The sequence below is a fragment of the Pinus tabuliformis genome, chromosome 6 (genome assembly GCF_031772625.1).
Source record: "Pinus tabuliformis cultivar Carrire ecotype Pingquan chromosome 6, CPIR1, whole genome shotgun sequence".
Taxonomy (NCBI): Eukaryota; Viridiplantae; Streptophyta; class Pinopsida; order Pinales; family Pinaceae; genus Pinus; species Pinus tabuliformis.
The window spans coordinates 1,224,352,379-1,224,377,548 of record NC_142292.1 but is presented as its reverse complement, the minus strand read 5'-3'; positions in this window follow the sequence as shown (position 1 = coordinate 1,224,377,548).

The following is a 25,170-nucleotide window of genomic DNA, read 5'->3' as shown; positions in this document are numbered from 1 at the left end:
TAGTTCGAGATCTAAGAAGTATGAGGCATTTTAAGTTTTGAGATTTTTGAGGCAGTCCAAATTCTAGGAAGTCTAAGGAAATTTGAGTTCTAAGGATTGAGGTAGTCCAAGCCTTGAGGTTGAGGAAATATGAGGTAGATAAAGGCTAGTGTTATGACTCATCCTAATCAGTTCGTTCAATGGTAACATAAAAAAAGTTAGGTTTGTTCTCATTGCTTATATAAGACCGTATTAAAGATTGTCTAAGTAACTGATAGTGGCATGAGTCAGTCTCCTTTTGGATTGTATATTCCTAAATATATTTATAGATTATCTATTAAAAGTAAGTTATATAGCATCTTACGTATTGGACAAGACAAAGGACCAAACCTGATGTTCAAGGTGATAGTGTGACGAGTCTATGTTTTCTAAAATCAAATTTGAGACTAGTAGAAGTAGGCCATAGAGCAACCTAGTGTCACATTGGTTAGTTCTTGTGGAAGAAGCTTAAGAACAAGAGTTGCGGTAACAAAAAAATTGTGAATGAATGTAAGCAGTGAATGTTCAATGACATGGTTGCAGTGAAAGAGTCATGTTAGTGATTGGTTGAAGAGGATTGAGCATTGTTGTAGGTGGGCCATTGTCCCTAGTATGGGAGCCCAAGAGTTTTTGTTTTATTTTTATTATAAAGGGTGGTGCTAGGGAAGGAAGTTGTAGCTTCCTTTAGGAGGTTGTCACCTCCTTCTAGTGGATGATGGTAAAATAGGGGTTGTATTGTTGAAATTGTGACTAGGTTCGGTCTTCATAATGTATAGTTTGTCATAATTTGTTAAGCATGTCCTTCATGATAGAGTAAAAAATATTTTATGTGTCAAAAGAATTCCAAATTCTAGGAAGAGGAAATTTGAGTTCTAAGGATTGAGGTAGTCCAAGCCTTGAGGTTGAGGAAATATGAGGTAGATAAAGGCTAGTTATATGACTCATCCTAATTAGTTCGTTCAATGATAACATAAAAAAAGTTAGGTTTGTTCTCATTGCTTATATAAGACCGTATTAAAGATTGTCTAAGTAACTGATAGTGGCATGAGTCAGTCTCCTTCTTTTGGATTGTATATTACTAAATATATTTATAGATTATATATTAAAAGTAAGTTATATAGCATCTTACATGTTGGACATGACAAAGGACCAAACCTGATGTTCAAGGTGATAGTGTGACGAGTCTATGTTTTCTAAAATCAAATTTGAGACTAGTAGAAGTAGGCCATAGAGAAGCCTAGTGTCACATTGGTTAGTTCCTGTGGAAGTAGCTTAAGAGAAAGAGTTGCGGTAACAAAAAAAATGTGAATGAATGTAAGCAGTGAATGTTCAATGACATGGTTGCAGTGAAAGAGTCATGTTAGTGATTGGTTGAAGAGGATTGAGCATTGTTGTAAGTGGGCCATTGTCCCTAGTATGGGAGCCCAAGAGTTTTTGTTTTATTTTTATTATAAAGGGTGGTGCTAGGGAAGGAAGTTGTAGCTTCCTTTAGGAGGTTGTCACCTCCTTCTAGTGGATGATGGTAAAATAGGGGTTGTATTGTTGAAATTGTGACTAGGTCCGGTCTTCATAATGTGTAGTTTGTCATAATTTGTTAAGCATGTCCTTCATGATAGAGTAAAAAATATTTTATGTGTCAAAAGAATTCCAAATTCTAGGAAGTCTAAGGAAATTTGAGTTCTAAGGATTGAGGTAGTCCAAGCCTTGAGGTTGAGGAAATATGAGGTAGATAAAGGCTAGTTATATGACTCATCCTAATCAGTTCGTTCAATGATAACATAAAAAAAGTTAGGTTTGTTCTCATTGCTTATATAAGACCGTATTAAAGATTGTCTAAGTAACTGATAGTGGCATGAGTCAGTCTCCTTCTTTTGGATTGTATATTACTAAATATATTTATAGATTATCTATTAAAAGTAAGTTATATAGCATCTTACATGTTGGACATGACAAAGGACCAAACCTGATGTTCAAGGTGATAGTGTGACGAGTCTATGTTTTCTAAAATCAAATTTGAGACTAGTAGAAGTAGGCCATAGAGAAGCCTAGTGTCACATTGGTTAGTTCCTGTGGAAGCAGCTTAAGAGCAAGAGTTGCGGTAACAAAAAAAATGTGAATGAATGTAAGCAGTGAATGTTCAATGACATGGTTGCAGTGAAAGAGTCATGTTAGTGATTGGTTGAAGAGGATTGAGCATTGTTGTAAGTGGGCCATTGTCCCTAGTATGGGAGCCCAAGAGTTTTTGTTTTATTTTTATTATAAAGGGTGGTGCTAGGGAAGGAAGTTGTAGCTTCCTTTAGGAGGTTGTCACCTCCTTCTAGTGGATGATGGTAAAATAGGGGTTGTATTGTTGAAATTGTGACTAGGTCCGGTCTTCATAATGTGTAGTTTGTCATAATTTGTTAAGCATGTCCTTCATGATAGAGTAAAAAATATTTTATGTGTCAAAAGAATTCCAAATTCTAGGAAGTCTAAGGAAATTTGAGTTCTAAGGATTGAGGTAGTCCAAGCCTTGAGGTTGAGGAAATATGAGGTAGATAAAGGCTAGTTATATGACTCATCCTAATCAGTTCGTTCAATGATAACATAAAAAAAGTTAGGTTTGTTCTCATTGCTTATATATGACCGTATTAAAGATTGTCTAAGTAACTGATAGTGGCATGAGTCAGTCTCCTTCTTTTGGATTGTATATTACTAAATATATTTATAGATTATCTATTAAAAGTAAGTTATATAGCATCTTACATGTTGGACATGACAAAGGACCAAACCTGATGTTCAAGGTGATAGTGTGACGAGTCTATGTTTTCTAAAATCAAATTTGAGACTAGTATAAGTAGGCCATAGAGAAGCCTAGTGTCACATTGGTTAGTTCCTGTGGAAGCAGCTTAAGAGCAAGAGTTGCGGTAACAAAAAAAATGTGAATGAATGTAAGCAGTGAATGTTCAATGACATGGTTGCAGTGAAAGAGTCATGTTAGTGATTGGTTGAAGAGGATTGAGCATTGTTGTAGGTGGGCCATTGTCCCTAGTATGGGAGCCCAAGAGTTTTTGTTTTATTTTTATTATAAAGGGTGGTGCTAGGGAAGGAAGTTGTAGCTTCCTTTAGGAGGTTGTCACCTCTTTCTAGTGGATGATGGTAAAATAGGGGTTGTATTGTTGAAATTGTGACTAGGTTCAGTCTTCATAATGTATAGTTTGTCAGAATTTGTTAAGCATGTCCTTCATGATAGAGTAAAAAATATTTTATGTGTCAAAAAGAAAAATTTTGTAAGAAAGAAAATTTGCATTTTTTCTCTCAAGTAGGCCAAGTTGGCCCATCAAGAATATTAGTCAGGTCAGCTAAAGTGGCATTGTTTCACATGAACAAAGGGTTATATATTAGGCCTACTCACATTATTTCATGGATCACATCAAATTCCCATATCTTTGAAGTTCTACATGAAGTAATACAAAGTATTTATCTCTCCTTCAAGCAAGGTTTTGGGAATACACCCATATGAAGCTCTTGATAGGTTTCCATGTTAGTTTGAAGCTCATTCCTGAGATTGATACAAAGTTTCTTTGGCAATAACAAAAGATAATTTTAGGATAGAATTAAAGAAGACTAGTCTTGAATCTTTAAGGGTTGACTTGGCACTAGAAGGAGTTATTTTGCTATTGTCTTGGTCATTTGTCTATGACTTGAATTTATCTTGTTGAAAATGATTCTATAAGTAAGGATTTGTTGGGTTTTCCCCTTGTGTGTTTTTCCCTGGCCATTGGCCTAATCTCTGGTGTCTCTTGTTTATTTATGTTCTTGAATGTATAATTGCTTGATGACCTAATTGAATAAAGTGAATACTAAAAGAATACACATATAATAGTCACAAATAATTAACATGGTGATAAATTCTAGATTGATTTCAACATGGTATCAAAGCTAAGGTCTAAGAGCAGTCTTGAAGTGTTTGTAACCTAGCTTATAAGAGATCGTAGTTTAGAAGTAGATCAAATGTGAAGAGAATTCAACTTGTTTGAGCATATATACATCATTTTGGGCATACAAATCAAGTATAGAAGCAAGTTGGAAGGTCTCTTGAATACAAAATATCTATGTGAAGTCTCTTATCCTATGCTAAGAAGGTAGAGACTATGGTATTTCAAAGGTATGATTTCTGTGCTAGGCTTGTGGTGTGCTTAAAGGCCGAAACTATGATATTATATTGTGAACAAAGGTCTGAGTTCTATGTTGAGCCTATGGTGTATTAGAAGGCCGAGACAAAGAGAGATCTGAACCTGTAGTGATGGGTAGAGATTTAACTTAGCATATAAGTTTGTGTTCTGTTGTGTGATAGACATCTAAACTTGCACAAAGGTCTATGGTGATTAGTGTGATGATTGGAGTTGGATCAGACTTTGATGGATCCGAGTTTCTTTAGGACAGTGGCATGACAATGTATCCTTTTGAAAAAAATCTGAATTATACAATATGAAGTGAAACCACATTAATTTTATATGAGTTACCTTATAAAGAAGTGATCTCTATGCCCCAAACCATCTCTATCTTATGCATAAAGACTAAGGTACCTATTATTTTTGGAAGTGCAAGTTTGCGTAGAATGAAGCATTCATTTAAGATATATGGAAGAAGATTGGAGCCAATTGAAATACTTAGAGCTATGAAGATACAAGAATTATTATCTCTATAGCAATGATATTTCCATGAAGCAACCCAAAGAATTTGTGACTATGGTACATTAAATATCTCTATGGCATCTCTTTTAAAGATCGAATATTTTAAGGTTCATCTCTATGTTTTAAGATTCGTCTCCTAGCTTGAAGGTTGAAGGCCTAACATATTTATTATTGGAGGAAGATAATTTACATCAACTGAAGAAAGTTGATTTATCTTTGTTGCAAGGGACCAAAGATCTATCAAGCTTATGTAGCTGATCTCTGTAAGGGTAAACCGAGAAGTTTGGAGAGGTACGTATAATCCTTTGAACTAGGCATAGATCTAAAGTTGTAAGTTTCAAGGATCTTTAAAATTATGGTGATATCAAAGATATGTACCTTTAAAAGGTTGAATCGATTCATTACATAAAGCTCTAGATCTATTGTGTTATGAAGGAATCAATTTATTTGAGAAACTACATGAAGTGTGAACTACTAATCTTATGCTCTAGTGAAAGAAATTGTTGACACATGTTTTACTATGTAAGGGTCTTTGCATAAGAAGTCATGTCTTCTTTCTTGAGGATAAAGAAGCAATAAATATGACAGATACTTGGACCCTTTCCTTGTACATCAAGACTAAATTTATATGGTAAAATCAAAGTTAGGAAATCAATGATTAGAATATTAACAAACTCCACCTCATGTATAGAAGACTTGTTAACAAAATTTCTAGGGCTTGCGACTAACACATTAGCATTTTGTGGAATTTGAAATTTTGAAGGATGACAGGTCTTGAAGACTTTGGATATTTAAAAATCTAGGGTTTTTAAACCCCAACGAAGGTTTGAATTAGAATATCCTAGGAAAAAACCCTAGGACTAATTGTTTTCGTTGAAAGAAGAAACCCTAACCCTAGGAAGAAGAGAAATGAAATCATGCTAATGTGAGGACAAGGATGGCGATAATTACAAGAAGTACTAGACTAAGAGGGAGCTGATTTTTTTCAAAAGATAAGTATTATATAAACCATCCTCTTTGATTTCTATTGATGCTGTTGTCTTTACCTTTGAATAGTTTCTTTCCTATATATATTTTACGTAATTACCTCCTAGTGAACATTTCAAGTCAATGGCAAAGGGTGCATAGGCTTTAACATTAGTTGGAAAAAGTGGAAGAATGAATCTGAGTAAGAGGACTTTCCAAAGCTTCTACTTGAAGGATATTGTAATATATGAGCCTCAAGTTCAGAGGGAGCTAGTAGTTTGAAGTATGCCTTGATTGTGCCAAAGAGAAGTCAAGATATAGCATGCAACAAATGGCAGGATGTTAGCAAGATTTGAGAAATTTCTCCCATAAAGAGGGAGAGGATCATGTCAAGATGTCTTCCTAATATTTTTGAAGAGAATGAAGAAGCCTCATGATCAAATATAATTTTTCCCTTGCCGAGGGAGAAACTGTGAAGAAAGTATGGTCTTCAGAGGGAGCAACCAGAAAGCGCTGTTTTCAACCCAGAGAAAGATGACCTTAGATTCCTGGGTGATGGAACTTCAGTGTGAGAGGGAGCATCCAATTTGGAAAACATTTATGATCTAGTAAAGGGAACATAATAGTCTATGGCCGATCCAAGATGTGTTGCTCTACATATGTTACTAGCATAGTACAGTTGGTCATGAATATTTTGAGAAGTGCAATTGTTGTCTTAGCTCAGGCTTGTGGAGATTACCTATCTCATTGAGAGGGAGAGCTGATGAGATGGAAATTCTCCCCGTGTCTTCATGAACTTGGTTGGAGAGTGGTCCGATATTCTCCCTGTATCATCTTAACCTTGATTGGAGAAGTTATCCCTGTGTCATTATGACCTTGGATGGAGAATGGTTTTAAGGATTGGATAACATCATGAACTGACATTATTCTTATGTCATGTATTTTTACCGGATTAGGGAGGTTATCCCTGTGTCAAGCATTGAGAAATTAGTATGCTTGTATATTAGGGTTGATTTCTCTTTCGTGATAATTATTTGTAAGTGTTTTTTGGCCTTTTATTAAGTTTATGTTCTTCTTCATCAGGCAATTACAAAAATACATGAAACATGAAGATCACAAAAATACAAAAGAACACAAAGATGTAGGCTCTCCAAGCTAGGGCCAAAATCCCTCGAGGTGGAAATCCCAGAAAATTCCTCTTATTATAGAATCAAATCAAAGTGGGATATCTAATATCCAAGACCAAGACCAAAATCTCCAATAAATGTCCCAAGTCAATCCTTCTTCTTGCATGTGAAAGTCGACAAGGTCAACACTAGTCAAACATTTGAATTCTGGCCAATCACTGAAATTTTGGCCTCCTTGAAATCTTGGCCCTGTAACAACTGAATAGAAACTCTCATGTGTGAACAAAAGAAGACAAAATATTTCCGTTTCTTTCTCCTTTGAATTCACTCCTTCTCTTTCCCTTGAATTTTCACTGAAATTTCTCTTCTTCTTGCACATAAATTGAAGTGATGATAGGTGTCAAATGAGGTTGAAATTCCCTTGTATTTATACATTTCCCTGCAGGTCAAATAGGTGCCTCTTCTGGGCTGACTTGTCCAGTGTTGAGCCCTAAAACTACATCTCTCCTACACATTTTCCTAGACTTTTTCCCCTCACCAGTACCTCATAAGCTATCAAATATCATTGCATATTGATTCTAAAAGAGCATTTAAGTGGTTTTCTAACTATGTTTTTGTGTTTGCTATTTGAATTAGATTTTGCTCATTAGCTGCGGAATACAGCCACTTTCCGCAGCTGATTCAACTTTCCGCAGCTGTTTTTGTTGATCTCTATATTACAGGTGTCATCAAGCAAAACGAGGCACATGGGCAGTTCAGGAATGATCTGGACATGGATCAGGTCCTATTGGTTCAGCCAAATTTGCAAAGGAAGCCCTTGGTCAAACGAAGAGTTCTACGGCAAACAGGTCTCTGTTTTCAAACACGTGAAGGGTCCGAGACCATTCCTAGATCCATGGGTTCATTTTGACAGCTGTAGACTACCTCCACGATGCAAATCCAACAACCACCTTTTGGTAGATTGAATGATCTTGGCAACCATCATGCTAAGCTCATGGATGCTGTCTTTTACGTGTCTTCTGCTAAGGTAGTTTCACAAGAAAACAGTTATGTAATTTCCCTTATAAATAATACGTTTGCAAACACATGTAGAGTTAGTTTTTGTTGTCATTTTGCTGTTAGTCATAGTCCTGTGCCATGAACTGGTCCTGCTGTTGTAACGAGAGGAGTCTCCCTATGTTTTGCAATGCAATAGAACTATGTTTTATATGATTATGTGAGCGTAATTCCAGACTGATAGCATGTTGACCAAGGCCATGCAGAGGGCCCCTGCTAGCCGAGGTTTTGTTTTCTTTATTTCTGTAAATTTTTTTACGTGTTGTTTCCTTATTTCCATTGCACATATTTCATAATTTGTTCACCTATGTATATTTCATAAGTTAGTTCTGATGTTAACGTTACATTCCTGTACATGATTTTTCAAGCATTGTATATTGTTGCTAACACTGATCAGTGTGTGTTTCAGGATAGGCTAGGCCCAGGCATTTTCATACAATTTTTATAATAACTAGTGACATGAGATTAGTCTCTCTGCTGACTTTGCTTTTCTTAGCTTTGTAATTGCAGTTATGCTTTGATTCCAGTTTTATTCATTTGCTTTGTTAGTTAGTTTAGATATCAAATTCCTCATATCATTGACGTTATCTCTAGAGCCATAGCTTAACCCCGAAAAGACTACTTGGCGAGCTATCGGACTATGAATGATGTGATTTGATTTTAGCTTTATTTTTCTGCAATTAGATATCAAATTCCTCATATCATTGACGTTATCTCCAGAGCCATAGCTTAACCCTGAAAAGACTACTTGGCGAGCTATCAGACTATGAATGATGTGATTTGATTTTAGTTTTATTTTTCTGCAATTAGATATCAATTCCTCATATTATTGACATTATCTCCAGAGCCATAGCTTAACCTCGAAAAGACTACTTGGCGAGCTATCGGACTATAAATGAAGTGAATTGATTTTACTTTTATTAGTTTGCAATTTTTGATTTGTTTGAGTGCAATAGCTTAACTTTTATTTCTGTATTTAGATGAGCAGCAGAGATAGAGATTTCATGATCAGTAGTTCATCATTTGTTTGATTCAAGTAGCTGCACATTTATATTCTTGTTTGGCTGCATATTTACATTCTTGTTTAGCTGCACATTTACATTCTTGTTCAAGTATTAATTTCATCACTAGACTGTTTTGAGATCCTCTGAAGTGTTAAGTTCTGGAAGTCATCATAAAGGACATAATTGCCTTAAAATCTATACCCAAACTTGCCTTCTAAAGTATTCTTAAAACTTAGGAATAGGATTTCCATTTGCATTAGGAGACAAACCAAGATAAAACCCCAAAAACAAGATAAAACTGAAAACAATAAAAACTAAGAAAGAGGTTGCCTTGCACATATAGTGCGCCACACTTCATCAATTTACGACTCTCGGATTGATAATTAATGTAGCAATTTAGGACATACTAAATTGACTAAACATTTTGGCGCCATTGCCGGGGAAGTGTAACTAGGTAGCCGATCTCTTAAAAAAAAGGGAAAAATTGATAACTTCTTGAAGTATGCTCTCCTCTTGCACCTAGTGTGATTTGGAGGATTAGAAAAGAGAGTTATTAGTTTAATAATTTCTTGATTATGCTCTCTTCTTGCACCTAGTGTGATATGGAAGATCAGAAAGAGAATTATTAGCCCAACATAAAAAAATAAAATAAAAAAATGACATGCATAGAGCAAGAGATTCTAGGGGAAGGTTTATAGCTAGGGCCAAAAGTTCGATTTTCACAACTCCAGCTACTTCAAGGCATAGACAAGATACACCTCCATCATCTCCGACTCATACTCCCAGCCTTAGGATTCCTGGAATTCAAGGGGCAGCAGCCGAATTAGGAAACTCTCCCACACCATCTATTAAATCTGATCTAGGAGAAGAACCTTTCTTCACTTCTATAGGGGAACATAGTGTAATCAAAGAAGTAGAATCACCTGAAGAAGAGGAGGGAGAAACTCTTCCTCATTCACCATTAATAGAAGAACCAGAGGACTTTGAGGACTCTGAGGAAACTATCATGACAAAGGAAGTAGTAAATGGATTTGGAGGAGGGGGTCGAGGTAGAGGAAGAGGAAATAATGGAGGAGGTAGAGGTAACAATGGGGGAAATAGGGATGGAGATAATTCGTTTGGATTCCCTATAGCCAATGAGGAAACTCATACAACAATGAAAAACATTTCACCATCTGTCCTCCCAAACTTTTATGGGTTGCGAAGTGAGGATCCTGAAACATTTCGATTTGAGTTTGAAGTCTTGTGCCGAACCTATGACTATATGGAAGACTCTCAAAAACTCAAAATGTTTCCTTCAACATTGAAAGGAGCTGCTTTGAAATGGTTCATGGGATTAGTCACTCAATCTATTAGGACTTGGAATGATATGAAACAAACATTTTTGGATAGATACCTGGATTATTGTATGCCCACCAATCATAAGGATGAGGTATTCAAGATGATGCAAAGAGAAGATGAAAACTTGGAGGAATTACTTGAAAGATTTCAATACAACTTAAAGAGAGCAAAAATGAGTAATTTAGATGAGGAAACCTTTAAGGCCCTTCTATTGAAAGCCATTAGAGATGAATGGATAGATATTTTAAACATGATGGGGAAGGGAGATATTTCTCAACTTCCACTTCATGACATAGCAGAACTATGTGTCCATCTCTCAAGAAGAAAATCTAAAACTGGAAAAGGGCCGAGAGATCCTTCTCTTATTAGAGCAAACAAATCTACAACTGGATCAGTAAGTAGGGCAGAGATTGGAAATATGCTTGATGAGTTTAAAACTGATATTCTAGGGAGCCTTAGTGAACAACTAGACACCCTTAAAATATAAAACAAGCAGAAAGCAGAAGCTGATGCCTTGGCCATATTTTGTCCAAAATGTAGGAAGAAACATGCTCTAAGGGAATGTCCCTTGGACGCAAAAGTTGTAGAAACATGTATGATTTGCTTAGAAAGCCATGAGACCAAGGATTGTCCTTCAATTCTTGGGCTCAAAGCTGTCTTTCAGGAGGATCCAAATTCAGTAGAGTCCCTTTATTTTGTTTCAAGAAGACCATGGCAGGGACAACAAAATCAGGGATTTAACAATCCTATGAACTTTCAGCTCCCACCAAATTGGAATTCTTGGCAACAATCTTGGCCCCAATCTCAAAATCCATACCAATAATGGGCACAAGGGATGCAAAATCCTTATGGGAGATTTGCTCAATTTTATCAATATCCTCCATCTTTTCCAAATCAACAAAATCCACCAATTCCAAATCAAAACCCACAACTTTCATTACCATTCCCACAACAACAACCTTCTCAATAAAATCCAAATTCTCAACTCTTGCTTCCATTTCAACAAAAGACAAATCAACTACTAGCCCAGCCATTGCCAAATACCAACAACAAAAATCCTCAGAATGCTTACATGGTAGAAGGACAACAATTTCCTACCTATATGATTGTTCGTCTTAATGATGTCCAACTCAGATCTGGTAGAGTTTTAGAAAAACCTTCTATAGATGTTCAAGAGCAAGGTACATCTGAGGAGGATTCTCTTAAAGTCAATAAAGGTTTTGAGGAAGCATCTCTTCAAAACCCAACTATTCAAAAAGAAAAAGAAAAAGAGTCAACCCCCACAACTCCTATAGTTAAGCAACCTGCATCTTCATCCATGCCTCCTTTCCCTGAAAGATTACAAATTGACAAAGGGGTAGAAAAACAAATCTTGTTGCTTGACTATGATTTTCTAGATGAATTGAAGAATGTCTGTATCAATATTCCCTTGCTACAAGTCATTCGAGAGATTCCTATTCTAGCGAAAACAATAAAGGAGTTGAGTCTTAAAATACCAGGAAGGAAACCAAGGGACACAAGAAGAATCCACCCGGTAGGAAAAATTGCAGATATCATGATGGGAAAAATTACCATGCAGAAGTATGTAGATCCAGGTAGTCCAATTGTCAAGACACATATAAATGGGATAGAAATTGCAAACACTTTGATTGACCTAGGGGCTGCTATCAACATTATGAGTAGACAGACTATGGAACAGCTTAAATTTCCTAATCTTCTTTTTACAACCACCTTACTGCAACTTCCAGATAGATCAATAATCAAACCAGATGGTGTACTAGAAGATATTTCAGTCTCCTTAGATTCTTGGGAGTATCCTGTAGATTTCATGATTTTGACTCCCAAGAGTAATTTAGGAGGACATCGACTCATCTTAGCAAGACCTTGGCTAGCCACAACTGATGCTTTCATTAGTTGTAGATCTGGAGATATGTACATTTCTGATGGTAGTTCAACAAAAAAATTCAATTTGTATCCTCTAGCAAAGGAGATTACAAAAGTAGGAGACAATGAATGGGTCGACGATGAAGATATTATACAACCTGTCTTTACTGTCTCTGAAATTAGTGTAGTCAAATTCTGAACACATTAGAAAATTTTGAAATATCTTCAGAATATGACCAGACACAATTTCAGTTAGATTCTAATATTGAATATCTATCATCAAGACAAATGTCTCTTTACTCTATGGAAGAGTTTGGTAGCTCTACCATTGAGATTTTTCTAGGAAAAACACTGAATATCAACAAAAATTTGGAAAAGTCACAACAGGAAGAGCTAACCAAAATCTTGCAAAAACATTCTACTGCATTTGCATGGGAGTATACTGATATGAAAGGTATTGGCCCTAAGACTTGCATCCATCATATCTATATCGAGGAAAACAATAGAACAATCAGACAACCTCAGAGAAGGAAGAATCCAAATCTTAGGGAGATAGTGAAAGAAGAGCTCCAAAAACTACTCAATGTGAATTTCATTTACCCAAATTTAGATAGTCGATGGGTTTCTCCTTTGGCTATAGTACCCAAAAAGAATGGTAAATGGAGGGTATGCATTGATTACAGGGAATTGAATAAAGCAACTTTGAAGGATCACTTTCCCTTGCCCTTTATTGATCAAGTATTAGATACATTAGCAGGCAAAAAGTACTTTTCATTTCTGGATGGTTTTAGTGGTTATAATCAAATTCAGGTAGCACCTGAAGATCATGATAAGAACACATTTACCTGTCCATGGGGAACTTTTGCTTATCGAGTGCTTCCTTTTGGATTATGTAATGCACCCGCAACATTCCAAATTCTAGGAAATTTTTCTAATCTAATCCATGATTGTGTAGAGGTTTATATGGATGATTTTACAGTTTATGGTGATTCGTTTGAAGAGGCATTAGAAAATTTGGAAAAAGTCCTTATAAGATGTAAAGAAAAAAACCTTTCACTAAGCCATGAAAAATGATTTATGATGTTTACTGAAGGTATTGTTTTGGGACATCATATTTCAGGGGATGGGATTAAAGTTGATAGATCAAAAGTTGAAGTCATCTCCAAGTTACCTATTCCAAATTGTCAAAAAGATGTTAGAAGTTTTCTGGGATGTACTGGATATTATAGAAGATTTATAGAAAACTTCACTAAAATAGCATCTCCACTCTTCAAACTGATTGCAAAAGACTGTGAATTCAAATGGGGTCCTGATTGCCAATCAGCATTTGAAACTTTGAAAACAAGAATATCTGAAGCGACTATCTCGAGAGGACCAAATTGGAAACTCCCTTTCCATATTTCTATAGATGCTTCAGATACAACTCTAGGGGCTGTATTGGGATAGAAAGACTTAGTTCCTTATGCCATTTACTATACCAGTAAAAATTTAACTCCTACGGAGTTGAACTATACCAGTAAAAATTTAACTCCTACGGAGTTGAACTATATTGTGACTAAAAAAGAGTTCTTAGTTGTTGTTCATGCAATCAATAAGTTTAGACATTATATAATAGGCTATGAAACTTTTATTCATACGGATCATTATGCAATTAGATATCTAATGAACAAACCCATTACTAATGGCAGAGTTACAAGGTGGCTCTTACTTTTACAGGAATTCAATATTGCTGTGTTAGATAGACCAGGGAAACAAAACACAGTAGCTGATTTCTTGTCTAGGATTTAGAATACTAAAGAAGATTCTCCTGTAGAGGACAAGTTTCCTGATGAATATTTATTTGCAGTAACTACTAAGACTCCTTGGTATGCAGATATAGCTAACTATTTGGTTACAGGGAAACTACCTCCACATTTATTTCCTGGTGAAAGAAGAAAGATTATTCAGGAGAGTTCAAAATATTCATGGATTTCTAACGAATTGTTTAAAACAGGGCCAGACTTTGTGATCAGAAGATGTGTTAGGGAAGATGAAATGCCTGATATTCTCAAAGCATGCCATGATGAACCATGCGGCGGACACTTTGCTGACAAAAGGACAGTCTATAAAATCCTCTCTTTAGGATATTATTGGCCATCCCTCTTCAAAGATGCAAAACAATATGTCAAAAGATGTGACAGCTGCCAAAGAGTAGGGAAACCTACCCTTTCAAATGAAATGCCATTGCAGCCACAGGTACTCATCGAACCCTTTGAAAAATGGGCTTTAGATTTTATTGGACCTATTAACCCACAATCTAAACAAATAAATTATATATTGGTATGTACTGATTATGCCACTAAATGGGTAGAAGCCAAAGCATTATTTTCTGCTACTGAGCATTTAGTTGTTAGTTTTCTTTATGAGGATATTTTTACTCGCTTTGGTGTTCCAAGAGAAATTGTGACAGATCAGGGAGGACAATTCACATCCAAACTGGTGGAGAAGCTGATGGAAGAGTACAAGGTCAAGCACATAAAATCTACTCCTTACCATCCGCAAGCAAATGGTCAAGTGGAGTCTATAAACAAAGTTCTTGAAGGCATCATTACCAAGACTGTTCATCTACACATAAGAGATTGGGCAGAAATGCTTCCTGAAGCCTTATGGGCCTGCAGAACTACATGGAGGAATACAACAGGACATTCTCCCTATGAACTTGTTTATGGGAAAGAAGTTCTTCTCCCCATTGAGTTCCAAGTTAGAACCTTCAAGATGGCAGTTCAATTGGGAATGGATCTATCAGAAGCCCAAAAGCATAGAATGGAGCAGTTGAATGAGCTAGATGAGATCAGACAAGAAGCAATCCTAAGAATTGATCTAGTTCAATATCAAAGAGCTAAGTGGCATGACAAATACATCAAGGAGAAAAAGTTTCAAGAAGGAGATTGGGCATTGCTATTTGATTCCAAGTTTAAAGACTTCAAAGGAAAATTTCAGACTCATTGGCTTGGGCCTAATGAGATTGAAAAAATCTTTAGCAATGGAGCGGTAAGAATCAAAACCATTGATGAACATCAAACTCCTCTTATTGTGAATGGCCATAGATTAAAGATCTATCATAAGCCACTCTCAAAGGAGGAATTTGTCAAAATCTTTCAAGATAATTCTGCAATAAGGTTGGTGAAGAAGAATCCTTCTTCTCCACCAGCCTAGTCTTTGTTCTTTTCTATTTAAAAAAAAATAAAAAAAAATTGTATAAGCCTGAAAAACAATCACTGATTGGCAGTCTTATATAGAAAATACAGGGTGAAAATCAGAAACTTCTGACACCCTATATTTTCCAAAAAATCTTTCCTCATTTTATTCATAGTTTCATGTCATTTCACTTCATTTCACTTCACTCAGTCATCATCTCATTTCGCCAATAAAATTCCTTTCATGACCAGTTTTCATATATCACTCACTCAGTCATCATTCATTTCCATCCATCTCCATTCAATCATATGTTCACTGTGTTAGTTTCCGCAGCTAGAAACTGATTCCGTAGCTAGTTGATTGATTCCGCAGCTAACACTCTGATATTCAACACTGATAGTCAGATGTTAGCCAAATAATGATGAGAACCAATTGCAGGTATGACAAAGGAAAATATTTTGAAGTTATAAAGCACCAACAGGAAGCATCTAATCAAAGGTTAATGGACGAAAGTGGCAAAAATTCCAAGGTATGAGCAAGATTTATTTCAAATAGCATTTAAAAAAGAAAGAAAGCACATTCTATATAGTTATGAAACCACGGCTCCATTATATGTAATGATTAGCATTGATAGCTTCCATAACCGCTCCATGACCTTTACATGATTTCTCCACGAACCTTGCATTAATTTTTAACGGCCTCATGATCTGCCTCCGAATTTAACTCGTGTTTATTTGTACGTTGGCATTCCACCTGCTGAACTGGGTAATTATGAGGACGTAATCTATTTGATCACGGCTCTGTCCCGCCACACATTCCGTAGCCATTTTGAGAACGTGCTCACGCTTATTCCGCAGCCATCTATCTCAAAAGCTAAGCTCACTCTATTCCCATACTATCCCATTTGTTATTTCCAGCCTGTTTACACTCTCGTGAACTCATTTTCATTACCTGTTCTCTGCTCTTTCATTTACGATTACTGGTTTTTCTCCACATGCCTTTGCCATTCCCCGCTAACACAGTCGTTTCACCTTTGTCAATCCATTAGTCACTCAGACGTATTTTAAGGCAAGAGGTAGGAATGGGTGTTTTGCTAAGAGCAGAACTGGAAGGGCCCAAATTCATGGAGGGGTATCCCCAATTGAAAAACATACTAAGGAAGGCATGGTGGCTACAGTTCATCCAAAAATTCAGAGGCTACAACAAAGAAGTTACGAAGACATTTGCGAGGTCTTTTAATGGCGTGGAAGTTGAGGTTGGAGACCTTAAATTTTCAGTTATAGAGGCATCTCTCGCTGCAGCAACGAAACTCCCACAGGAGGGGGAACGGTGGTTCAAAAACAAAAGCTTTGATGAGAGGGCCTGGAGGGTTATCCTACGCAATCCAGGTATGGATATAACCATTTTCAAACGTGGAATCCCTGTCTCTGCTTTAGAAGAAAAGTGGGCTAGTCTATTATTGATAATCTAGAAGTTTATTACATGTGAGGGACGGTTTGGGTCCATGTATATGTACCACACCCAGTTGCTAATGAATTTTCTAGAAAATCAAACCATCAATTTGCCTTACTTTTTATTGAATAGTCTGAAAAAGATGTCCATAACTGTACAAAAGAATTTGGAGGACATAGAACCCCACCTGTACCATCACGGTCTTGTAAAAATTTTGATTGAGAAACAGTTGAAGGAAAATAAGGACACTTGGGAACAGTTTTTGGTTAGAAACTTCTTTCAAGATCCACCTGAAACACCCGAGAGCAGCTCAGCAAGGAAAAGTAGGAGAAGTAAAACAAGTGTGAGAATTCAGGACACTCCTACTAACATAGCTAAAGAAACTAATAAGGAAGAGAAGCTGCCAGAAAGTAGGAAGGAAAGAACTGAGGTTAGGAAGCAAAGCAAATTAAAGGGGAAGAGAAAAATTGAAGCTATCTATCAAACCCTAGAACCTTCCTCAGAAGAGGACCACCAAATACTTTCTGAAAGACTAGTTTACCTTCAGGAACAATCAGCTGCAGCAAAGAGAAAAGTGAAAGAAAAACAAAGTGTGGAGAAAGAAGACACTAGCTCACAAAATCTAAGGAGGAGCTCCAGACTTAAAAGGAAAAGTGAGAAAAGTACAAACTAAAGGGCCCCACTTCATTGATTTAGGAGGGGAAACACCGGAACAACCTCCAGCAATCCCTCCTGGACGTGGCCCACACCATACTCCTATTCCTCAGCCAGATTTTGAGATTAGTCCTTCTCAGCCAGATCTTGAGATCAATCCTTCTCAACCAGATTTTGGGGACAGCCCAAGGAAGACTACACCTGAGATAGATCCAACCCAGCAAGAAATGTATGATTATTAGAAGAGTTTCAGCGAAAATCACATGAAGAAAACCTTTGTCGACGCGTTTCGAACCAACCAGTGTGGTTCATCGTCAGGACAATTTGAAGAAACAGATCCAGCTTCGCATGTTAAATAGTCTGAGCAGAGCCTCCAACGGATAACTTGACCAACGACTAATTTTGACTTAGGGATCAGAGTCATAAAATCATTTTTAAATAATTTCAAGGAAGTTAGTTATATTCGGTGACCATACCTTTAAAATATATAAAAAAATATATAAAAATATAAAAAATAATTATAATTGGTATTTAAGTTAACAGATAGTTGAAAAGTATCATTTAATAATTAAAAATTATAAGTTATTTGTAATTTAAATTTAGTTATATGGTAGAACTATCTTTTAATATAAATATATAAAAAGTAATATTAAGATAAAAGTTAGTAAGAATAAATATATATTAGAACGAGAAAATAATGATTAAAAAAAAAAAAATCTAACTAAGAACATAGCTGGTAAAGGTTAAATTTTGTTTAAAAAAAAAAAAAAAAAAAATAAAAAATTACAAAAATAAATAAATAAATAAAAAATAAAAAAAATAGATAAATAAATAAATATATATATATATATATATATATATATATAAATATATATATATATATATATATATATATATATATATAATGCTAATAATGCAAATATATATATATAAGTTTTATATGTAAAAAAAAAAAGAAAGAAAAAAAGAAAGAAAGAAAGATTATAATTTATTAAAACCTAACTGGAAAAAAATAAATAAAAAGAAAGAGCTACACAAAAATCAAAAGAAGGAGAAGGACAGGAAAAAGACCATTAGAAAACCACAGAGCAAGAAGGATAAACCCTAGGAGGAAGGAAAAGACAAGGCTCCAGGGGGAACAATGAAAGCTCGAAAAGGAGAAAAAGGGGGTGGGAAAGGAAAAGAAAGACTAGGAAGAAAAGGCAGGGATCCAACAGCTACTGATCTTCCAGCCGTCATCTCTATTGAGATTGTTAGGCATTCTTACAATCTCAAAAAAAAAAAGAAAAGAAAAGAAAAGAAAAGAAGATTATAATTTATTAAAAGCCAACAGGAAAAAATAAAATAAAAAGAAAGAGCTACACAAAAATCAAAAGAAGGAGAAGGTTAGGAAAACGACCATTAGAAAACCACAGAGCAAGAAGGATAAACCCTAGGAGGAAGGAAAAGACAAGGCTCTAGGGGGAACAACGAAAGCTCGAAAAGGATAAAAAGGGGGCGGGAAAGGAAAAGAAAGACTAGGAAGAAAGGGCAGGGATCCAACAGCTACTGATCTTCTAGCCATCATCTCTATTGAGATTGTTAGGCCTTCTTACAATCTCAATAGCTTCCCTAAATTTACGATTATGGAACTGAGCAACTTTGGCAATAAACTTGGCCTCCTCTATACAAACCTGATGCTTGGTCTTTTCCGCATGCTCTGCTAACGCTGAAGACTTGGTTCTCCCATGTCTTAGGTCAGCTGCATGTTCGCTGATCCTTTGATGGATGGAGCGCCCTGTTTCCCCGATATAGGGGGTCCCACAAGAACAAGGGATCAAGTAGACACCCTTCATGTCCTTAGGGTCAACAGGATCTTTCACCGATCGGAGGGATTTACGAATGGTGTTGAGGGGCCTAAAGGTTGAGGGAATATCATACCTCTTAAGGATCCGAGCAATCTTGTGTGGTTCCTTGGACATAGGGAAGATGGACACCTAGTCGGCGCTCCTTCGGTTCTTTTTTAATTAATGCATTTTTAGAGGCTTTAAGGAAAGCCTTCTGACCTAGGCGCCTACTATAGCCATTCTCCACAAATACATTAAGGAGATGGGATCTCTCCTTATCAAAGCTCTCATTATCAGAAATCATAAGGGCACGAGTAGCGAGGGTGTTAAGAACACCCATCTTTTGAGCAGAGAAATGATGGGAATCAGCATGAAGATACTGCTCAGTATGCGTTTTCTTCCAAAACACAGAGTGGGAGAGAGAGCTGTCCTTATTCTTAGATAAAAGAATATCCAGGAAAGGGAGGCAACTATTGACCTCTTTTTCCATGGTGAAATATTCTAATAAGAAGAATTTGGATTGATAAGCATCATCATAACCAACATGGTCAATTTTAAAAGAGCAAGGCCTTGACTGACAAGCTTTATCTATCTACCTAATCATAGCACAATGTTGGGAGGCATACATTCAGACACCAACACCGCCTCTCAAGGCACATACCCCATCCAAATGTTCACCAGGTATGTCCTTACATGAATATTATTATCTTGGATATATCCCCCATCCTCAAAGAATATGAATCCTCAAGACTACTCTTATCTTGATTCTGAATCCTCAAAGAGTATCGGTCCTTGGGTCTACTCCTATATTGGATACCATTCCTTAAAGAGGAGGCAAAAAATGAGTTGTATTTATCTCTAATTGAATCTCCATCGCATAATCCGTCTGGTCACTGGATCGATTCCAACAGATGACCCATAATTCACAATTATTCCCTTCTTCGTCACCGAAATTAGCACTGACACAATGCCTTTCCAATCAATGTGTTTCATAGTCTTCCACAGGTCTGAGTATGCAAAAGAATCCTAGACTGTTTCATTTGATCCATGGCCTTAACAATTACCACTGAGATAGATATGCAGATCTTGAAAGAAATTTCGAGATCTCACTTAAAAATAAGCCCCATTCAAGATAAAAATAAGAAACTCAAAAAAAAATTCAATAGGGCAAGAATCTTCTGCTTTGATACCATGTAAGAGTATTGTATTACTCACAACCTTATGTTAAAGTACATAGAAAGCCTCTATTATATAGCAATGGAGGAGGCCCAGTGTTGGTTAAGGATAACTATGAAAATTAGACAGATGCAAGTCCCTATGTGAGCTTACGTCTCACCATACTTAGCTCATAGGGAAATGATGCGTTGGAAAAGCCAACTCTAACACTAGATTCTTATCCAATCTCAATTTCCCCCACCAGTGCCTTCGCTAGACTTATGGTTTTTAGTCCTGGCCTAGTGCATGAAACATGAAGAATACGTTGTCCACCATCACTCCCTCTTAAATAGGGAGGTATTTCTCACTCCCTCTCGGACAAGGAACAACCAAACTACTCATCAAAGCATTGGATACATTATTTTACATGGATATCTCGGGAGATCTTGTTATGGTTGTTGATATCCTATATTGCATCATATCATAACAAGTTTTGACCTTCCTGGACCTTTCATGTAACTTTGTCATCAAATGATTCATTTAACATCTCAAGGAGCCAAACTTCCTCACAACTGCTTGCACATGCCTTCTATATTTTATAGCATTTTTTCCTCATGCTCTTCCAAGCCATCATTAGTGTTGTCCACTCAATCCATGTATTCCCAAATCGAATCAAATGATTGTTGGTACAATATCATCAAACGAATGTCTCACAACTTCTTGTGATAACTACTACATACTTCTACAATGTATCCATCCAAGGAGCCAAACCATAAAACATCATTATCAAAGTTGCCAAATCACAATAGCCTCTAGTCAAAGTGTGGGATTCTTGAATTCTTGTTTCTTGCTCCCTCTGAGGTCAACATTCCTTTCCATGGTCTATCAAAGTTATGATTTATTTTCTTCGACTTCCAATCATTAATAATATCTTTATTAGTATCAGTATTGTTAATTAATGTGTTTATTGACAAACCAATCAACTAGTGGTACAATGAAATCAGAACTCTTCAACTTCTTACTTAAGGACATTGTCCTATATCAATCATCTTCCTTTTGATCACAAGCTTCTATAGTTTTTCTTCCAAACATCAATTACTATTGTTTTCATCCAAGATATTTTATAGCTTCCTCTTTCCATTTGAGGTAAGTGAACTTCTTGTTGTCTAATTAACTTCTTTGATGCATACTTCAAACTGCTCCCACCTTCATAATCTTCATTCTTTTTCATGTTCTTTCAAATCTTTCATATGATAGTCAAGCTTTAGATAAATCTTGCCTTAACCCACAAATTATATTAGAAGATCATGAAAGAACAAAAGGGACAAGGAATAAAGATAATAAACAAGGAGATATAGAGTACTTAGCTTTTGAGAAGGATTAGCTCCCTCTTAATCTTGGACCTATTCACCAACATTGTTCTCACATTAAACATCAAGGGTTAGATCTACCTCTAACAATGGACATGATTAGTGAAGGTTTTTTCCTAGGGTTCTTCTTGATCCAAGCTATGTTAGGGTTCACAAACCATAAATACCAAAAGTCTTCAAGACCTTTCAATTTACAAAATGCAATGTACAAACCCTAGAAATACCATTAGTAAGTTATCTATATTGAATTCATTTCATTCCTAGTCTTCATATACAAGAAAATACTTTGAATGCTAATGATTTTTTCCCCTTGGAAAAATCGTAATTTTCATTAATAATTAAGGAAAATTACATGTTGTAGATGTTGTGTGCATATGCAGTTTTTATAGGCTGTAAGCCTGTCAAAAAATAAAAGCAGATATAAATATGTTCTCCATGCAAGGAGACATTTCCTTAGATATATACTGTTTAGTTCTCAAAATTTAAATTACTCTATGCAGAGAGTATTTCCTGTAACATGAAGTTGAATATGTATAAGCAATATAAATATAAACAGAAAAATAGGTCGCATATCAAATGATATCAGGCTCTTGGTGAGCCTGTGCATCATGGTCCATGTAGGGGCGGTGGTAATATTGGTAGTACTCCCCTTCTCTTTGTTCATGTATCATCCAGATGTCACGTGGCCGGATTGCTGCCTCTTTGGAAAGTTGGTCAACGAGTGAGTTTCGTTCCCTATAGATATGATGACATGTAAAACTGTCAAAATATGATATATATCTATGAACCTCATCCAAAATGTGTCGTAGAGTGTAAGCATGACATGTTGTAGTTTTGTTTATCCAATTGCAAACAATTTTTGAGTCACCAAACACTTGTAGATTCCTGCAGTTTTTTTCAATAGAAAATTGAATGAGATGTTTGGTTGTGATGAGTTCTTCATAGTTGTTTGTGCCTCCTCCAAGTCCCATTTTTATGTGATAGTAATGGGATTTTATTAAGTATAGTACGACACCCCCCCCCCCCCCCCCCCCAACATCCTGCCTCTTGCGCTGCTCCATCAAAATAAGCCCAAGGTTGGGAGTGATCAATGGTTGCAGGGATGATATGTCTAGGTGGAGTGATATCATCATCATATGGTATAATACTATAGTCAGCAAGGAGTCGGGCGATGATGGAGGGCCAATGGGGGCGGTGTCCAGAAAGATGATGCGATTCCTAGCAATCTAAATTTCCTAGTTGATGAGGAGGGGGAGGTTCCTTGCTTTATGCGGGGATGCTGTTGTCCACCAATTGGCCCAAACCTCCCTGATATCTTGACCACTCCATGATTTGGTAGTAGGGGTGTGTGAGAGCATGGAATTCTAGAGGTCAGTGGTGATGGGGTAAGAGAGAAAAAGGTGATCCACTGTTTTTGAGTTGGCTTTACATAGGCAGCACCAAAATGGCCCATGTTGACCCCTTTTGATCAGGTTGTCTCTGGTTAGGGCTTTGTTTTTCAGGATTGACCACATGAGCAATCTTGTTCTAGGGGGGACTTTGAGTTTCCACATTCCTTTCCACCATATATCAATATGTTGTGGTCTATATCTATTGGCAAGGTGTATATATCCCTCCTTGGCAGAGTACTGACCATTTTTTGCTATTTCCCATGTAATCTCATCCTCCCCTTCCAGTATTTGGATGTGAGACTCAGTAAGAGTTGTTGTGTATGCCCTCCAGAGATGGTGCCAATGATCAGGTAAGTTCGGATGTGGGTAGATTTCCAAGCTTGGTGTACGAAGGAGATCTCTCCTGGTCAGCAATGTGATAGATGTGGGTGATGCCTATCTCTTTGAGGTGCTCGATTAGTCCTTCTGGTAATAAGTGTGCATTCCCGCATCCTATCCAAGGGTCAAGGCCGATGCGAACAGATGTCCCATCATAAATTCTCCATGTAAGTCTATCACAAATCAGTGACAATGATTTCAGTATCACTTTCCAAATGTTTGAGATCCCTGATTTCTTCCAGCTTGTCTGTCTCAGCTAGTCCATCACCCTTAATGGATCAATGTATTTTAAGGAGGCTACTTTGGTCTAGAGACTGCTAGAGGTGATTAATTGCTATCCTAGCTTGGCCACTAGTGCTATGGAGAAATCTTCCAGTTTTTTAATGCCCAAGCCTCCCCATTTCTTAGGAATGGACAACAGATCCCATTTTGCCCATGCAAAGATCCTCCCTTTTTGTTTGCCTTTCCACATGAATCTGCAACATATATTTTGTATTCTTGAAAGGATGCCCCTTGGGATCCAAGCTAGTGACATCCAGTATACCGGGTGGGCCTCAAGAACAAATTTGATAAGCATTAGTCTTCCGGCTCTGGAGAGATACTTGTGATACCATATATTAAATCTCCTTTCTAGCTTAGAGATAAACCATGTCTCGTCAGCTATTCTGTAGTCGAGTGGCTTCAGCCTATATCCCAGATACCGGAGGCCTTCTTCCAATTGCAACAGGGTGAAAAGAAACCTTTAGAGTGCGAACTGGATCTCATGTGGGGAGCAGTCAGATACAGTAATGGTGGATTTTGAGTTGTTAATAGTCATGCCAGTTGCAGTTTTGAATAGGTTGATAGAGTGATGTATAGTAGTCAGATATCCTATTCCCCTATTAAGTAAGATTAACACATCATCCACAAAGAGGAGGTGTGTTATCATGCATCTGTTCGTGATCTTGATGCCCGAGAGCCTACCTCTGAGGTGCATATCCTTAAGTAGTCTGCTGAGACCTTCCATAACCAGTAGGAAGAGTAGGGGTGATAATGGACATCCTTGCTTGAGTCCTCTTTCAGAGTGGAAGAAAGGAGAAGTAGCACCATTTATCAGGACACTAAAGGATATATTAGTGATGCAACACATTATCCATTTTATAACTCTCACAGGAAATCCTAAATGTGTTAAGAGAATTTTGATATATAACCACCTTACCTGGTCAAATGCCTTAGATAGATAAGCTTTGAGAATCATACCTTTGATATTATTTATCTGTATTAAGTGCAATACTTCTTGGGCCGTTCCTATAGCTTCATGAATCTGACGATCTTGTAGGAAGGAAAATTGTTTTGAGGAGATGTGGGTGGAAAGAATGGGGCAGAGGCGATTAGCAATGATTTTGGAGATGATTTTGTATATGCAATTGCACAGGGAAATGGGCCAGAAGTCGTTGAAAGTTAACAGATTGTCTGATTTTGGGATGAGAGTGATGAAAGTGGAGTTGATGGCCCCATGCATTCGTCCAGATATCCTACATTCCTCGATGACCTTGAGTAAATACTGTCCTAGGATATCAAAAAAAGCCAAATAAAACTCCACCGAACAGTCGTTTGGACTGGGGCTCTTGTCTTTCTTAAACCATTTCAAGGTGGTCTCCAGTTCCCCTAGAGTGACTTCTCTATTCAGTTCCATAGCATCCTCCTGATTGATAA